Source organism: Coloeus monedula, assembly GCF_965178545.1.
Source record: "Coloeus monedula genome assembly, chromosome: 1".
Taxonomy (NCBI): domain Eukaryota; kingdom Metazoa; phylum Chordata; class Aves; order Passeriformes; family Corvidae; genus Coloeus; species Coloeus monedula.
In genome coordinates this window covers 88482110-88499185 of record NC_138781.1, presented here as the reverse complement: position 1 = coordinate 88499185, position 17076 = coordinate 88482110, and positions in this window count along the sequence as shown.

Genomic DNA, 17076 nt, shown 5'->3' with positions numbered 1-17076 from the left:
AGGCAGCTGCTGCCCTGCCAGGGCCCGGGGACCGCCTCTAACAAACAGGAGCTGGTGACAATGGAACCCCACTTTGCTGATTTCCAGTCTCCGATTCTGACAAGTCTAAATCCTGGAGTAAGTCGCATCAGCGCGGGCCAGCTGACATAAAGGCCGGGCTGTGCCCGGTCCCACATCTGGGACAGGCCGTGTTGGCGAGGCCGGAGGCCCGCGGGCACGCCCGGCTCCCGTTCCCTGCCCGGGCCGGCAGAAGGCGCGGCACACAGGCCTGCCCTACACACGGGAGCGCGGGGTTTTCCATTGGTTGGGGTTCCTCTGTCTTAGGGCGGCACCCTGGACCTCGTCTCATGTGAAACCCCTGTAAAGCAGCTCTAAGCGCAGGCGGGATGCCCCCTGGTGCAAATAGCAGCGGTGGCACACGGCTGGCAGCGGTGCCCGCCCCGTCTCCGCCACGGGGAGCGTGTCCCGGTCCGGGGACATGAGGGTTTTCCCCGCCCCGGCAGCGTGTCCCGGTCCGGGGACATGAGGGTTTTCCCCGCCCCGGCAGCGCCCCCGAGGCACCGACAGGCGGGAGCCGCCGGGCAGCCGCTACCCCGGCAGCTCTGGCTCTGGGGTTTCCCAAATTGTCCCACTCGCTTCCTTGTGTGACCCGCCAGACATCGCCGTGGCGTGGATATCCTCGTCGGCTTAACCCCGGCAGAGGCAGCATCTGCCGGGGCTGCTGGCTCGCTTCATCTCAGTCTTGTTGGATTTTTCACTTAAGGCTCTGAATAAGTGAGAAATCCCACGTCCCTCCCGTTCCAATGGCTGCGAATTGCGGCTGAATGAGCCCACAGGTTTTCTGGTTTCCCCGTGTTGAGAAAGAGCAGCTGATAAAGCTGACATAGGGCCACGCCTGGTTAATGGTTAACGAAGGAGTGCAGGGTGAGCTCAGTACCCGTGAAGACTCGATAGTTGCTGGAAAAGCCTTAGAAATTTCTTGATATTAAAATTCCTTAGCCACTTCTGGTGACTTCTTCGTCACAGGGAGACTGTGAACTACAGGGAACTGTAGGGAACTAAAGAAAATACGTGTTTGCAAGATACCTGGAAAAGGAGTGAGGTCCCCCAAAAGGTAAGGATTAATTCGGTAATGTCTCTGCACTTTGACCAAATAGTCTGATCCAATAAATCCACATAATTTGTAAAGTATTAAGCTCGTCAGTGTTTAGAAGTGCAGCATAATAAGCTAAATGTAAATATTTTAATTGACATGTGCTTAAGCCAGTTTTTGGTGAAATAGTCAAGAGTTCATGGAGTATTTTGAAATCAAAGCTTTGCAATTCGCTACATTTTTAAGAGAACCCCTTCTTAACTGCTTCTAAAAATTGGCTTGAGGGCACTGCTGCTAAAGGGAAGCAGTCTGGAGGGATGGCAGTACCTCTAAATGATGGTGTACGGTGCAGTCTTGGAGCTGGATCCCACCTGACAAGGTAATTTTAGTAATCTATTCATATTTGGTCAGAAAAAAAAGTTCTTACTTGTTTGAAAATTTTGTGCTCCTAGTCCTTGAGCTTGGTTTCATTGTAAAAGTGTCATATGAGGTGTATCCTCTCGTAGAGATCCTGTTTATGGCACAGGGGCTCGAGTGATCCTCATATGTTGACACTGCAATTTTATGTGGGGATAAATGTGAATCAGCAAAAATTTTTACAGTGCTGCTGGGATTCAAAGAGCAAGAAGATGCTGAAATTGGAAAAGGAAAGGTGAAATAAAATGACAATCATCATTTACATTACAGAAATATACTTTTCATGTCAATGGTAAATAAAAGGGGAAAAAGATACTCTAATGAAAGTTCAGTGAAAAAACAGGTTTTCAGTATGACTGTGATACATGCTGAAAGGTTTCTTTTGGGCGAGTGACACCTCAAGGAAGAGCATCCTGGAATTCTGATATTCAAAGTGTGCATCCCCCACCAGCAACACAAAGTGAGGAAACTGGAATTTCTTGCTAAAATTGCTAAAGCTTGTTTAAAGTTGTACGAGAGTTTCTTTGAATGGTCAGTTGATACAGATCCATGGGAAATTTCTGTGCTGCATTACAGTATATTTCTTACTCTGTTCCTTCCATTATGCTGTGTCCAGTTCTGGGCCCCTCAGTTCAGGAAGGACACTGAGATGCTCGAATGCATCCAGAGGAGGGCGACAAGGCTGCTGAAGGGCTTGGAACACAAGCCCTGTGAGGAATAGTTGAGGGAGCTGGGGTTGCTTAGCCTGGAGAAAAGGAGGCTCAGGGGAGACCTTTCCACTCTCTACAACTGCCTGAAAGGTGGTTGCAGCCAGGTGGGGGTCGGTCTCTTCTCCCAGGCAACCACTGACAGAACAAGAGGACATCGTCTTAAGCTGCACCAGGGGAAGTTTAGGTTAGACAACAGGAAAAAATTCTTCACTGAAAGAGTGATTTGGCACTGGAATCATCTGCCCAGGGAGGTGGTGGAGTCACTGTCCCTGGATGTGTTTAAAAAAAGACTGGACGTGGCACACAGTGCCATGGTTTAGTTGATGAGGAGGTGTTAGGTCATGGGTTGGACTTGATGATCTCAAAGTTCTTTTCCAGCCTAATTCATTCTGTGATTCTGTGAAGAACTGTTCATCTCATTCTTCTGAGGCACAGAAAATGGTACATTTTTTCAATCGCAAATAATATATTGTGTAATCAGAAAAATACATGGCCAACACTATTTTGTCATTGGTAAGTAAAAAAAAAAAAATTAGTCCAACCTATGCAACAAACTCAATTTACTTCCAGCATATCCTAATCACAGTCCTGTTATTTATCTCAACCAAGTCTGTTGCCTCTGCATGTCCACAATCCTCCAGTGTTCCTCTGATGAGTGTCTCCGCACTTATCCAGTTTGTGCTGATAACATTTTTTTCTCCTAGCAGTGGTATCTTCCCTGTAGAAAATGTTTGGAATGAAACAACTATTTTGTTGTACATTTTTCACCTTCTTTCTTGATCCTGTGCAGATTGTATCTCTATCCATTTAAAACCAAATGAATAAACAGATGAAGAAATATAGTGATAAATACTCATTACTTGGAAGGTAAATTAGGATTTTAGTGTTAGTCTTTGTCAGAGAGCTGGCAAGAGCACTGTATGCTTAAAAGGTTGCTCTTAGAGTTTATGATTAAATAATACTATATCATTCCCCCTTCTCCCCCCTACTCCCTGCTTGTTTTTGAAAGGAACATTTGGTTTGAAAATTCAGGGAGAGTTTGCTAAGCTTTGTGAAGGTGTAAATAGAAATTAGTTTTATCTTTCCTGGTTGTATATTTTCAGAGGAATTGGATGATTTACAAGGAGTCAAATGTAGTTTAATGTTATTATTCTTGTATTATGTCAGACATATTACTTTATTCCTGAATTTAGTTTTTACAGCTTCAAAGGCAGACAGATACTGTTCCTAAGAAGTTGATGACTGATATGAAGATTAATGGCAGCACAAGATTTTTTTTTTTTCCATTTGTTCTCCCTCAGTGAAGTGCCATGCTGTGAGTCTCAGTGTAAGAACATGGGATGACTCGAAGGTGAAGATGTGACTCCAGTTCTGTGTCACCTCTCAAACAGCCTCTGTAGAGGATGTATCTCCCCATCTGTTAGGTGCAGCCTGTATTTGCAAGACTGGATATGAAGCAGAGAGGTTAGGAAGGTTTTGAAATGTTTTGAACAAAGATAAGGTGGAAAGGTTTCAGTCACTGAAAGGAGTATAATGAGAGAGGACGTGAGACTCATCTGATCTTAATGCTGGAGGCAATTGAAGCCATAGTAGCAGCAACTGTGCATTCCAGTGGAAGCTGGAATATGTATAACCCTAAGTCAGGGTTATTATTAGCATTTCAGAGTTTCAAGCCAGTTGTGCCAAACTTGGGTTTGTGACATTCCTTATGCTTCAGAATTTTTTTTTTTTTTTTTTTTTTTTTTATATACCAAGTACCATCTACTGTCTGATTGCTAGGGCAACGTCAAGCACTGGTGTCAGCAATACTGTCATATCATTTGGAGTTCACTTTAAAAAAAGGAAGGGAATAATCTCTTCCTGCTCAGTAGACAGGATGTAAGTAACAGACTAAAACTGGTGGAAAAAGAGGTCCTAGAAAAAAAATGCACTGGAGTGTATTGTTTAGGAAGGCTATAAATTCAGCATCAGACTAATGCTTTTGCTGAGACAGTTATAACACCTCCCTATGTTTTGGCCTCACTTGCACTCAGTTATGCTGTTGACAAACTGTTTCATTTAAATGAATAAACCTCACAGTTTTTAGATTTTCTTTTCTCTGATAGTGCAGGTGCAGTTAACATGGCATAACAAGAGGGAGGCATCATTACTGTAACTACTTAGTCATGCAAAAAAGCGAGATGGGAAATTACAGATATACTACATATGGTGCTTTCTGCTTTTAAAAACCATCTGAGTTCAGAAAAGTAGAAAGGATCCAGCTAATCGTAGAACCAGCTCTATGAATTTCAAGGCAAGTATACATCCAGACACATGGGACAAGCTGAAGATTGCTGAAATGCCAGCATGCTGGGAGAATGGCTGGCAGACACCTTTTCATCTCGGACAATACCCTAAAGGAAATGGCCTTTTACTGTGGCAGATATTGTCCCTTTCTGTGCTGCTCCTTTAAAGGGAAGGAGAGAATGAATGCAAAGGATTTCAGAAGAGGTGTCGTTTCTTTAACGGCATCCTGTGTGTGCATTATCTTGCAGAGACCTTTTCCTTTGTCTCTCGCTCTGATTAGCACATGTCTTTGTGCAGTTTTAAAATGCTTGGACAGTTTTCCCTGAAGAAATACATGCCCCTTCCAGCAGTTTTAAATTGCTATTGATATGTTTGATATCCTTATACATCTGCAAACCCATCAGAATCTTGCTGAGTTCTTGACTGTAGTTCTTCCTGTGGTAATTATATTTTATGCAGTTTTAACCACACATAATGTGAAAAGGTGTTTCCTTCTGTCTGTTTTTAATGTGCTATCTTTAATTTCCCAGAGTAGTCCCTCTTGGGCTTTTAGAATTTGAAAAACAGAAAGAAGTTCCTTGTCTTCTCCCTGTATTCTTTTGTTCACTTATCCTTTCCTTGGTTTCCTTCATGTTGTTCAGTTTTCAAAGCTAACCAGGCCCACTCATTTGAATCTTCCCTAGAGGACAACATAAGTGCCTTTGAAGAGAAATCTTCTCTTACACTTCAGGAGGGCACTGAAGTCTTTTTGAAAGTGAAAATCTGAGAGAATATTGAATATTCCAGAAATGTTCCAACAATTGATCAAAAGTCACTAGAATATTTTTCCTATAATTCTCAGTCTTGTTCTTAGTGGATCCAAACTTCTTGCTATTCTTGATCATGCTGCTTATTAAACAGAGGTTTTCATCCAACAGTGCCACCAAGATTGGTTAAACGAAGTTTGACCCTTAAGAATTCTTAACCCTCTCTGCATCCTGTGTTACTTCAGATTATTTGTACTGAGCTTCCTGCAACTCTGTACTGACTATTCAAGATGTGACATTGGTAGCTCTCCTCCCCAGCTCCTGTGGCTGCATCTTTAATAGGAAAAAAGAAGAGGGGGGAGGGGAATGATGGGATAGTGGAATGATACAAAATCTTGCAGTGAAAGGGTATCTCACAAATATAAAAGCCCCCAGGTTGCGGCTTTCATATCTTTTAGGCAGCTGAAGTAGAGGACTCTGAGACCTCTTTGGCAGGAACTATGGTTAAGATGGGACATAGAAAGAATGGACCAGGAGGAATACTTGCTGCAGTGGTGGGTAGTGACAGGTCTGAGATGGAAGATGATGAGTAAGGCTGTACTCTAATAAAAGATAAACTAGCATCTAAGAGAATTGGTGGGAGAGAGAGAGAGGAATATTGTGTGTATCTCTCTTATGAGGATAGGCTGAGGGAGCTGGGCCTGTTCAGTCTTGAGAAGAGACAAGTGAGACGGAACCTCATTAATGCGTATAAATATCTGAAGGGAGGGTGTTGAGAGGGTGGATCCCGGTTCTTTTCAGTGGTGCCCAGCAACAGGACAAGAGACAATGGGCAGAAACTGATGTACAGGACGTTCCACCTGAACATGAGGAAGAACTTCTTTCCGGTGCACTGAGCACTGGAACAGATTGCCCAGAGAAGTTGTGGAGTCTCCCTCACTGGAGATACTCAAGAACCATCTGGACACAATCCTGTGCTATGTGCTGTGGGATGACCCTGCTTGAGCAGGGAGGCTGGACCAGATGACCACTGTGGTCCCTTCAACCTGACCCATTCAATGATTCTGTGGTCTGTTGCCCATGGTTATTGACACATACTGAAGATGTTCCATAAGATGATAATATTTGCTGCCCAAGTATAAAAGACCAGCTAATTTTACAGATTTCACATTGCAAGTGGAAACACCCAGGGAACAAAATAATTAATTTTTGGAAAGAAATAAATTATGGCTAGAGAATATCTTTTTGAAACATCTCTCATGAAAAGTAGAAACTAGGAAGGTGTTACAGATGTCTTCATATTAAACAGTAAAAATTTAATAATTAAAAGCAACTTAGCGATGATATTAATCTATGAGGAAAATCCCTTCATATCAATGAGTTTCCAAAATAATGTGTAAAAAAATTTACTATTACAATGTAAAATCAAAGGAAATACTTGATTTTGATAGCTTGAAAACCTCTGCCTGACTGCTTAACACTATTATTATTGAAGACCAATGATAAACTGGTGTATGAAGTCAAACTTCATAACAAATGTAGATACAGAACTATAATTGCCCAGAAATAGAAGTCCTGAGACCAAATACATTTTTTGGTATTTATTCACCTTAATTAACCAATTCAGTTGATCAATTCAAAGTAACCTATTAAGCGATAGAAAGCATTTGTGAAGCTTTGTAAGCAATAACAGCATAAGCCTAGCTTTGAGGAATGTGCACACTCAAACAGAGAGCATTTTGCACCCCAGCTAGAGCACCAGTACAGGCGTCCCCAGGCAGTCACCAGCCAGCAGCAGGGCCCTGGCCTGAGCCAGCGGGCAAAACCAGCAACCTGTGACTGGATGCACACGTTATGCTTACTGCTGTGGTCTTCCTTTTTTTAATGCTTTTTTAGCATTTTAATCCTTTTTATTATGGCATAATCTCCTGTTTATTCACTATTCTTTTTCCTCCAAGGAAATTTATATTTAATGTTGGCATCTGTCCCTAGAATCCTTCTTTTGATCATCACAGTAGAATTTATTTAATTATTTAGCCATACGTTCCTTGTTTGTTGAGGCTAATGACATACAGCCTTTACTCAGGTGGGTATGTAAGTACATGCTTACGTATGTTAAGCTTCTCTTACAAGATCTTTTCAGACTCTCAGAAGTCCTTTATTTGCTGGTTGCTAACATGACAGGTGCCTCACGCACTCTCTCTCCTGTGTTCTGTTGCCTTGCACATGCCAGGATTTTTTTCTTGGCACTGCTCACGGAGGCAACGACTTGTCTCCTCGTGTGCCTGCCCTGCCAGCTTTTAAACGGGCCCATATTGTGCCAATCTCTTTGGGTATCTGGAGACCAGGTACAAATGTGTTCATTCCTGAGCAAGTATTGCAGGACCACATCCTGAGGCCTGCCACACCTGCCAGGATAAGGGCCTATTTTTGTGCTAGGCTGCTGAAAATGACATTTGTTACAATGAAAATTTAAGTTCAAAATGTAAAGCCCAGAGCCTTGAAAATGTGTTTGGTGCTAGTGAAAGATAAGGCACAAAAAATAGAATGCATTATTATGATTGTATGTAAGTGTGAGGATTCTCTGTAGCTGCATCAGCAGCTCAGCTAGTTAGTTATAAGGCTGATCTCAAGAATATCTGCCCACGGCACACAACTGTTGTGTGAATTCATGCCCTGGGTTGTTCTTACGCCTACCTCTGCCTCCTCCTTTTCAAGGTTATTGATACATATTTCTATTGTACATCCTAATGAGTATGTTCCTGCCTTTGGGTGATTTCCATTCTAGCTCTATCCAAAAATCTGAGATGCAAACATGTTTTTTATCTGTTTAATTTTCTTTTTTCTAAAAAAAAAAAAAATTTTTTTACCATTGCAGTAATTTGTTACCATGTTGACTGCTGTTCTGTTCAGCCCAGTAATTACTTAATTGTGTACTAGTCCTTAAATGACTTTAAGATTGAGTGGTGAACTACTCATTTGCTACTACTGTGGCTTTCTCACATGTTTCCTTTCAAGGTTAAAAAGAAAATAAGACAGAAAGTGCCTTCTTTGCCACAGCTTTTACTTTATTCTGAAGGTTCCTTTGGACAATGATTTTTTTAATTTTTCAAGAGCAGATTTCTTATGCTTTTGAATATATGTTTCTTAAAAATAAATCGTGCCCTTTTGGAGCAACAATATTTGATGTAATCCATCTTTATGAATAGTCATTTTAAAGGCACATAAATTTGGGCAAAATTTCGTAGCTGGCAGAAGGAGTAAGATATTAAAGGTAGTATAGGGAAGCCAGTATTATTAATCTTACAAAACAAAAAATGCCGTTACAGATTAGTAACTGTGTTAGTGTAATGCTATTACAGATCGGTGTGTTAGTGCCTAGTTCTCACCTGTTCTTATTTATCCTGCTCCTGATAACGGCTGTTAAAAAAACACTTTTTGGTTGCCATTTTATTATTTAGAAAATCATCCCTAGTTTGAATATTCCATTGCTTTTGAAACTTAAAATGATCATTATATTCTGCAGGTTCTTGTTTGTGCTGTTCTAATAGGAAAGGTATATTGACACATCTTTAATTTATCTTGCTTGTTTTGAGGATCAAGTTCCATCACAAGAACGAGGCTATGGAGGCTATTTGCTGCAAATGGCTTTTGAGTATTTGTTTTTAGTGTACGTTATGTTTGGTACATAAATTGCAAAAAGAAGTTGTGTGAAGAAAGGTGTTTGCTATTCTGAAGCTTTGAGTGTTATTACATCATGTTGTTACAGCATAATTACAGTACAAAGATTTTCACATCTAGTACAGCTGACCTTGCTGCCAGGTTCTGATTTGTCATCTCTTTGTGGTTTCTACTGCTCAGCACAACTCCATGTTAGAAGTAAATCCAGTACTTGTTTATAGGAGAGGATTAGGGTTTTTTTTTAAAAAAAATACAGTTCCTACAGACAACTGGTAGTTACTTTAGCAACAGAAGCCTCTGGTAAGTAGTGGAGATGTTTTGAAATTGTTGAGATGATGAATCAAAATTTATTGTAACCAAAGCAGGCTAAAGTATCCATTTGCTCAAGAAAAGTACGTGTTAAAGGAAACTGGAAGGAAAACAGAACAAACATAGACATAGAAGCACCAGTCATTTTTTGGAAAAACAGCAGGAAGGTTATCTTTCCAACCAAATAGGAAATGTTATGAATGTGAATGGCTTATTCAATAGATGTTTAGCAGGACAAACATAAAGAGAAATATGAAATAGGTAGTGCTAGGTGATGGAGTGTAACTGAGCTGTAAGTACAGGAAGTCATGTCCCCTGCTGTAATTTGTACATCATTCCCTTCTTCACTTCTCAGTGCCTCTACACTCCCATTTCAATCCCAGGCACAATATTCAGCCCATTTTTCACAGAAGAAAAAAATTGATTTTAGATGCTTGATGAGGATGTGAACAGCTTTACTGTAAGAAAACCCACAGCTCCACCTATCTCTATTTCAAATTCAGCAGGCAGAACCGTAGCAAATGTTTTGAGTCTTAACACAGGTTCTGGATCCCTTATTCCCCAATCTTCTTCCACATGCTAGTTGAGGATGCTTCTGGTCACCTTGTCATCACAGTTTTACAGCTTGTCTTCCTGGATAGCAGCAGTAGCAGCCAGCAGAGCTGAAAGCTGCAGAGCTGAAGAGAACTGTATTGTCTTGAGCATCCAGAAATACTGCCAGGTTTTTTGTGACAGCTTGCTATTCTAGGATTGGTAGAAACCAACTCTTCTTTGTAAGTATCCATTGAATTTAGTGTAACACTATTTTTCATGGGGTTTTTTCAGTGAATGGGAAGTAAGGAGATCATGTAATTCATCCTTTGTTTAACATCGCTTTGAGTTATTTCCTTTATCTTAGCAGTGTTGCAGGATTGGAATGTGGTTGATGTGCATTGTACTCACAGCTGAACAATCTTGAGTTAGGCTTTATTTTTTTTATATAGTGAAAAAATTTCCACAATTATTCTTCTTGAAGACTACAGTCACATAAAATGTAGACTACTGACCTGGGTTGTATGAGTTTATTATTGTGGAAGATAAAGTAAATAAATCATAATTTTGATGAAAGATTAGTGTGATTTTTACATGCTGAGCGTACATATTAAGAAAGAAAATTAGCAACCAGTGTAAAATATTAACTGCTTTTAAATCATTCACAGGTCAGAGAATGTAGATACATAGCAGTTTTCTACTTTTCGCTTTATGGGGCATCACTGATAGGTTTAGACTGGTATGTTGTTGAAAGAGAGAAACTGAAAATATCCCATAGAATTCAGCAGAAGCTATGGGCAGGTAAGTTATTGTGCTTCATTATATTTTGCAATGTATGTAACATAAAATGTGGTAGTGATTCTCCTTCCCTAAGCATACTTTCACACCATTCTGTGTTCTCTGAGCACTAAAAAACAGTGAAAAATGACATTTCTTAACTGCTTCCTGCTGACAAAAGTTAGCTTGGTGGGAGAGATGCCTCTTAAGACTATACAGATCAAAATAAATAAAAAGATAAATAAAAGAGAGAGTGCTTTTTTAAAGAGTTGCCAGGAAGGAAAAAAACAGAAATCTGAAAATTTCTAAAACTTTCCTAGACTGTCTTTCAGAGAACTATGCAGAATATCAGACTGCTGTAAGAACAGTTTGCTTCTAGACTGGCACCGTCTGACCTCAGCACAGAGAGGTTCAAAATTTGTGCCTCGGACCAGAGACAAACACTGCCAGAGTTCTGACAGAGGGTGCTGCCACTTTAAACCTGGCCTAGATTTAGGCTGTTTGGATTCCAAATCCAGCTGGAGCCAAACATGGTAGCACAGAAAAATAAGCTGGAAGAGAACAACCCTTTCTAGCAAAATATTTTACGGAAAATTCCTCTCAGAACTTACCCAGAATTTCACAGCATATGGCAAAGACTTGCATCTGTACTTGAAAGCAAGAGCTTGAACTAAGGCCTCTGAGCACAAATGTAGTGAATACATTGGACTGTCCTCCTTATTTAACTGCCTGTCTCTGCCAGTAAATCCTGGCTAAATGAGAGCCTGTCTTTCCTAATGATAATGTGGAAGCTGTGATTATCTGAGGTGTGGAAGTGAAAAAGATCATAAGGAGAACAGATGGCAAGCAGTTCTGAGTGGGGAGATGGCTGGCTGCACTGTGGTGAAGCTACCTGCAGCAGCTTAAGCTGTTATCTTTCCTGGCTCACTGTTTTCCCTCCTAGCTGGAGATGATTGCCTTTCTTACAGAGTTGGCAGGGTGGAGTGTGTGAACACTTGGTGGCTCTGTCACCTAATGTCACAGGGACAGGCAGATTCTTTTAGGGATCTTTGACAGAAGAGAATTTGCCACAGGGCTTTAGGTACAATTAGACCTTTATTACTACAATTAAACACTTATTTTTCAGCATAGTTTATTGTTATCTACAATTTTTAGGATTTAATGTAGTTTATTGTTGCACAGTTTTTATGAATTATACTTTCAGTTAAGCAAAATTTCTAGTAATGATTGTAGCTTTCTTACTATCAAGAGTCTTTATTTACCTACACTTTTAGTCACTTGGACCCTCTGCAGATCGTGTCAAATTCTCATTAATCAGTGCATGATACAATAATCATAATCTGGACTCAGACTTTACCTGGGAGAACATGATTCACTCAGTCTTCAGAGGAAGAAGACAGCAGTGGCTGTGTCCCAGACCACTGGGGGATCACAAGTTTTGCTGTCCAGCATCAGGACTTGCAGCTGTTTGATTTTATAGGCAGTATCTCATATATGGTTACATTTTTGTGTTCCATAACAGATGTCACCACATCCTGGCAGCGGTCCTGCTTGGGCAAATATTTTCTCAATGATGACAGGGGATCTGGCTGTTCTGTCGTGGGGGTCATCACATCTTGGTGACAACTACAGTGTTGAAAATGGGAAAAGAGAAGGAGGTGATGTGTGACTGGCACACTTACCTGTTATGACTGTTTGTCTTAGGAAATGGCGTTGGTTATGCTAACTATATTACCAGGAGTCAGGAGCAGGGTCACATGGCTACAAGAGAAAGCCTCATCTTAGTGTAAGTGCATCTTCCTGCACTCAAGCAGGTGGGCTGCGTACATATATCACTCCCAGCTCTGAGGCGAAGACAATAACCCAGAGCAGAAGGGAGCAAACATTACCTTACTCATGGCTTCAGCTGTGAATGTGTGTCCATGACCAGGGAGACTGGTGCATGTGGAAGATCCAGTTCCCACTCTCGTTTTGGGATATGTGTGTAGTGGTTAACCCTCACCGGATCCTAGCACCCACCAAAGCCTCTCTGTCACTGCCCTCTGCAGCTGGGCAGGGGAGAGAAAATATAACCAAGGGTTCCTGGGTTAAGGACTGGGACAGATCACTCATCAAATATCATCATGGGCAAAACAGGCTCAAATTGGGGATATTAACTGAATTCATTACTAAAAAAATCAGAGCAGGATAATGAGAAGTAAAATAAATCTTTAAAACACCTTCACTGCACCCCTCTTTCCTTCCCAAGCTCTACCTCCTCCTTCTCCAGTGGTGATGAGAGTCAGGGAATTGGGCCTATGATCAGTTCATCACAGGTTGTTTCTCCCACTGCTCAGGGTGAGGAGTCCTTCCCCTGCTTCAGCATAGGGTCCCTCGCACAGGACACAGTCCTCCATGACCTTCTCTAACGTACTCTATTAAGCATAAAGTCTCCTGAAGCTTTGCCTTGGTCTTTCTGGAAAGGTGCATGTGTTAGGACAGACTGAATGGGAGCCAAAGACACCTCTGCAGAAAGGCTGACAGGGAGGAAGGGCAAGAAGCACTACAGTACTTGCTGTAATCTCAGACAACTAGGCTCTTTGGGAGGAGACTCTAGTGATGTTCTCATCCTTTCAAGAATTACTCAAGTCTTAGAGTGGTGGCAAATACTCTTCCAAGTTTATTGCAAATAGGGCATGGCAGTGCATGGCCCTCATGACAGGGCATTAATCACACTCAGTGGCAAAATACCGTCTCAACCACGCATTTTGGTTGAGATATCTCTGTAAATAGTGATCCAAACAAATCACTTGCTCAAGAACAAGCACTGCATTGTGTTCCCTCTGTATCTCAAGCCATCTTTGTTCCTCATGTCTCACCTGGGTCTGTCTTTTCATCCACACAGGGGGTTATTCCATTCATAAACTAACTGCTCCAACTTGCTTTTCTAACATGAAGTCTTCACAGCACATTTAGGGCCTCAATAGCAGTTCATCTATCAGCCACAGTGCAGTTCACAGTAGTCAGTGCTGGAGAACACTCTGTGAGCAATACATGGCTGGACGAGTGCCCTGGCAGTGCCTACGCCCCTAGGTAAGCACATAGCTCACAGCAGAAGCTATTCCTATCTCTGTATTGGAAGAGTCTGCCTACTGTGATTGCAGCCTGCTCTCACTGTCTCTGTGACTCTTCACAGCCTGTCAGTTTTTCTGTTGACACTTTTTCAGTTCATCACAACCTCTCTTTTCTGTAGGCTTGCTTCCATAAGAGTAATATGCTCAGGCTGCCTCGAACCAGCAAATGGTACATTAACTCCTCTGAAACTGTGTGTGTGAGTCTGTGTCCATGTTCACTTCGTTAGCAGTTCCTTTTTCTCCTTCTTTGGTTTACCTTCACATGTTCACACAGCCAGCAGTAGGAACTGAACAGGGAAAACAAGTCACACAAAAAATATTTATGAAAAAAGAGGATAGTTACTTTCCCAGTTTGTCAGCTCTGTCTCAGATTCATCTTCTGGCTAATCTGTTGCAAAGTCTACTTATGTTCTGCAGGAGACTTAGGTTTTATCCTCGTACGTCGCAAGTAATCCATCTATTTGTGTCTGAAGGCTTTATTTAATTCTTACTTTCTTCCAAAGGAAACACACCCTTTATTTTAAATAGAGAATTGTTAGTTGCACATTTTAGCTAAAATATTCTCTTCTTTCTTGTCTCATCTTTATGCTTATGCAGATTTGGACCTTATTTATGGAACATAAAAGGACTTTTCATTCCATTCTCATTTTTTGTCTTTTTTTTAGCTTCTTGTAAATAATTTTCTGTTATTAGTATTTTTACATTAATGGAAGAATATATGGGGGGAAGAAGAAAGACAAAGACAGGGTTCTACTACTGTTCTCTTTTTGAAGGAGCAACAGCAAGGAAAACTGGAAAAAATGCCTGCAGCCTCCAAATAACATCCTCAGACTACAGACACAGAGTAAACCAAATAAAACAAGCCAGTGTTTTTTCTTATGCATAGGCAACAGTGACTGTTCCTTTGATACCAAATGTGGAAAACAGGCACAAACATTGTGCTAGATCCCTAATTAATTGTTTCAAATTATTTTCTCAATATCTAAGATATTGAGTATATCTGAGTCCATTTAAAGTCCTTCACATTATAGCTCAGAACAGGTTTTGTCAAATAATGTTAGGCTCAGTGAACTACAGCACAAACACATCCTCAGATTTAGTACCTAGAGCCACACCATGAGGTTAGCTTGAGAAGAGTGTCAGGCCATGCAGGTGAGGGAAAAACAAAGTTGGAAGTAGAACTATCTAACCATAACTGGTCTAAAAGCCTGGAGACACTGCTTTTTCATTTCTAACCTGCACTGTCCAATGGTGGAAGAGGTGAAAGCTGTTAGGAAATGGGTACAAACGTTTAATCCCCTCTTCTTTGATCCATGTCTTTGCACACGGACTGGCAGTGGGACTGCAGTGACTGATAACACATTGTCTGCTTCATTTTCTGGTGCTGTGCTGGAGCCTCCTGTTCAAACACAGCCTCTCTCCCACCTTGTTTGCAAACCAAAGAGTTCAGTAATGGTAATAAATTGGTGCCATTACTGCATGGGTACAGCATTGTTTGTATATCATCATCAGGGTGACTTCCAGATGCAAAAACATATTGAAGCTTGTCTCTTGTTAGCTGTGAAAAATAGGTCTGGTGGGTGCTTACCAACAAGCCCCAGCCTTTAAACCTTTTGGGATCATCTGTTATTTCTCACACACTGGTGTCCTGAATTTTGGAACAGTTTGGCACTAAAGGTGGGATCTCTATTCCTCGTGTTTCAGCAGTAAAACAAGTTGTTCTCTGTGGCAGTGAGAGCAGTTTGAAGGGTCTGGAACAAATTCACAGGCCCCATCAGATCTGACTTAGCCAGCACCTATGATAGAAAACTTACTGATCTTCTTTTTGTCCACCACAGAAAGATTCTGTTAAACAAAGATTTGTGTATTGCTAACAGTTGATGATGAGGATTATGAAACTAGAATGAGCCAGAAGAATTTCTAGAATTGTAGGAGAGAACATGGAACATGCTTTTTAGAGGGCATTTCATTCCCCTTTTCCAGCTTGCTTGTGTTACCTTCACACTTTGTTTCCTTTTTCTTCCCGAGAAATTAAAAAAAGAAATATCTTAATGGAAAACGTGACTACTGCCTCTTCACAGCAAGCTTTACAGGTACAGGAGAGAAATAAAAACACATCAGGTGACTGAGGTTTTATTTCAACACTGATTAAACCAGCATTTTAATACTCCAATCTTAATTGTAGTTTCCATTTTTAATTTCTGTTAAAAGTTATTTACCTTTTGCAAGCCATTTGGATGAAACACTGAAGTGAGATTTCAGTTATCTTTAAGTTTACTAGAGACAACTTCAATATTTGCATCTCTTATACCCTCACAAGAAATTTTGAATTTTCAGTCTTTTCAGTCAAATTCAGGGTGAAAGAAAAAAAATAGAAAAAGTCTCCAAACCACTTGTTTTCCTATGGGGTCCAGGTTGTAACCCTGTGCTCTCAGGAGTTGATTTGAGGTGGAAAACGTCTCAAAGCCTGCTGCAACTGAATGGGATTTCTTGATGATTTTCAAGATTGCAGACTAATCATTACATCAGCCAACACATGCATTGGAAATGCAAGTCAGATCATAGAGTAACATCCTGGCACAACAAGTGCAATGACACCAGCAAGCTCACCTGGGGAGCTTAGGTCCTGTTCTTAATTTGAGTAGACTCTTCCAGAATTGTAGCAGAGTTGTCATTGGTCTTGTAACATTAGAAGAGCAAACACAGCCATGACAGTTTTAAAAAGCTGGGACTTTTTCCTCCTTCACAAAAGGTTGGGTGTAATACTGCAGTGGACTGGAGACTGGTCTGAGAACACTGACTGTGCCAGATCTGCCACACTACCTGGTTATAAGCTGTTGAGGACTATGAAATGCTGATAGTATTTTTTTTTTTAGATTAACTTGAACGAAGTAAAAATGACAGGCAGTGACCTGGATTCATCTAGGAAAGAGAACTCCCCATAAAACATGTAGAGTAGGAAAAAAATTCTCGAACACTTAGTATTGCTTTTAAGTGTGCATATGATTAAAGAGAGAAACAGGAAAAAGTTGGATAAAGCTTATCTGAGAATTAATTCCACAGCTATATACCTGCTCAGAGCTTGCAGTCACTTGAGTGGTACATCAGCCATATCCGTGTATCTTTCCTGGCAATAACATTTCACAGAAGTGGGTCAAAGCACTTGCTTTTACTTGCAGCAGCCTCAGCAGAAGTGTCCCGGAGTGTGCAGCACAGACGGGGAGCATGTGATCAGACACTCGGTGCTAACGAACTTGTGAATGGAGCTCCTGGAAGAAAACACACGGCACTGCACAGCTAACCCAGGCAAGGGCCGTTCATCGGCCAGATCCAGCTGCCTTTTGGGGAGCTTTCTTTGCGAAGTACATTTTGGAGGAGCTGTGGGAGGAGGGGGAGATGCTGCTGCTGCACGT